The 1663-nt window shown below is 42.9% G+C and overlaps 1 pseudogene across 1 annotated transcript; it reads right to left on the bottom strand.

The window, feature by feature from the left end:
* Window positions 1-565: 565 nt before the first annotated feature.
* LOC308349168 (U6 snRNA-associated Sm-like protein LSm1) lies at window positions 566-965 on the bottom strand (annotated as a pseudogene). Its single transcript has one exon. The product of its transcript is annotated as a U6 snRNA-associated Sm-like protein LSm1 (transcript).
* Between the last annotated feature and the right edge of the window lie 698 nt (window positions 966-1663).

Consider the following 1663-nt stretch of genomic DNA (forward strand, 5'->3'; position numbering starts at 1 on the left):
ATTGATACCCCTTGAGAACTGGCAAATGCCTAGAAAGGAAAGCATGAAGGAAATTTCGGTTTTACTCACTGCCTTTCCCTTTTCTCCAGAATCTTGGCCTCTAAAGTCCTATCTGCTTTTACTCTCTGATGACTTTTAACAGCTATTTTATGCAATATATTTAGCTTTTACAGTTGCTCTTGGCCGAAGTCTCCAGAGATTGATTTGTTCGTTTGTTTATTCATTTTTGAGTTTTGAGATTCATATTTTATTTACAAGTAAATGAAGAATGTCTCCTGTAAACACTAATTTGGGACAAGAAGAGCAATCTAAAGTAGGTGCTGGCTCCACAACACTGTGTGAAAGGAGGCTATGCCACTGTTCTTTTTGAGCAATGATTTTGCCATTAATAAGGGGAAAAAAAAGACATGTAATTTCTTCATGTTACATGTGTGAAAGAATTCAAAATAAAAATGACTTTTCAAAACATTACAGTCCCTAGCCAAATGTGTGAAATGACCAGGATGTCACTTTTGTTCAGTGACAGCCCCTACTCTCGAAGAGCAGTAGCCTCTGAGAAACTGACCTAATCTTCATCAATGGTGTCTGCTTGATGAATGGAGGGACCCCGATCCTCCAGAACTTGAACTTCCAGTTCTCAGCTTCTAGCTTGGTCTGCTGTTCTACCCTTTATTCTTCTAGGATTTCATCATCAGACACTTGCTGGTGGAGTGTGTCACTCTCCTTTCCAAGACTATATCTCCTAGAAGGACCACATTTTCTCCTCTGACCACAAAAATCCCTGGAGATATATCACTGTATTTTTTGCTCACATGAATGGGCTCCACAGTCTGATGTAACACTAAATTAGCAAGCTGATCAATGCTTCTTATAAAATGGATAAGCATCCTTCCACCTTAAATCAGGACCAAGAGCTTCTTGTCAATGTCCTCGAGGAGGCTGGCGGGGCCGGACATAGAGTTCATTCTGGGCTGAGATAGGGCTGATGTATATAGCTGTGGTGGGCCAGCATGCCCAACATCTCCTTCCTTTCACCATAGTTATACCTGGGCAGGACCCAGACAGAAACCTGGAACCTAGACCATGAACAGCATGCTGTCCCAGCTCTCAGCAGCCAAGGTCAGCTGGAAAATCCTCTAGAGATTTATTTTTTAAAAGTGGTTTCCAGGACATGTCCCAGGGCCAATTGCACATTTAGCTCTATCTCTTGAGTCTTTTTTTTTTTTTTTAAGATTTTATTTATTTATTTGACAGACAGAGCTCACAAGTAGGCAGAGAGGCAGGCAGAGAGAGAAGAGGAAGCAGGCTCCCGGAGGAGCAGAGAGCCTGATGTGGGACTTGATCCCAGGACCCTGGGATCATGACCTGAGCTGAAGGCAGAGGCTTAACCCACTGAGCCACCCAGGTGCCCCTATCTCTTGAGTCTTTTTGAGACATCCCCAACCAAGGGCTGGCAAGGTCTTTCGGCTTCTTCAACATCTTCAAAAATAAATTAACTCTATTGAATATAGTTTGTAAGTATTAACTATTTTGCATTTTTAAAAAGATTTTATCTTGTGCCTAAGTGTGGAGGCTGAGGTGGGCATGGAGCCCGAGTCAGGCTCGATCTCACAACCTGGGACCACGACCTGAGCTGAAATCAAGGGCCAGACACTTAACCAAC

The sequence above is a fragment of the Martes martes genome, assembly GCF_963455335.1.
Source record: "Martes martes genome assembly, chromosome: 9".
In the NCBI taxonomy this organism is placed as follows: domain Eukaryota; kingdom Metazoa; phylum Chordata; class Mammalia; order Carnivora; family Mustelidae; genus Martes; species Martes martes.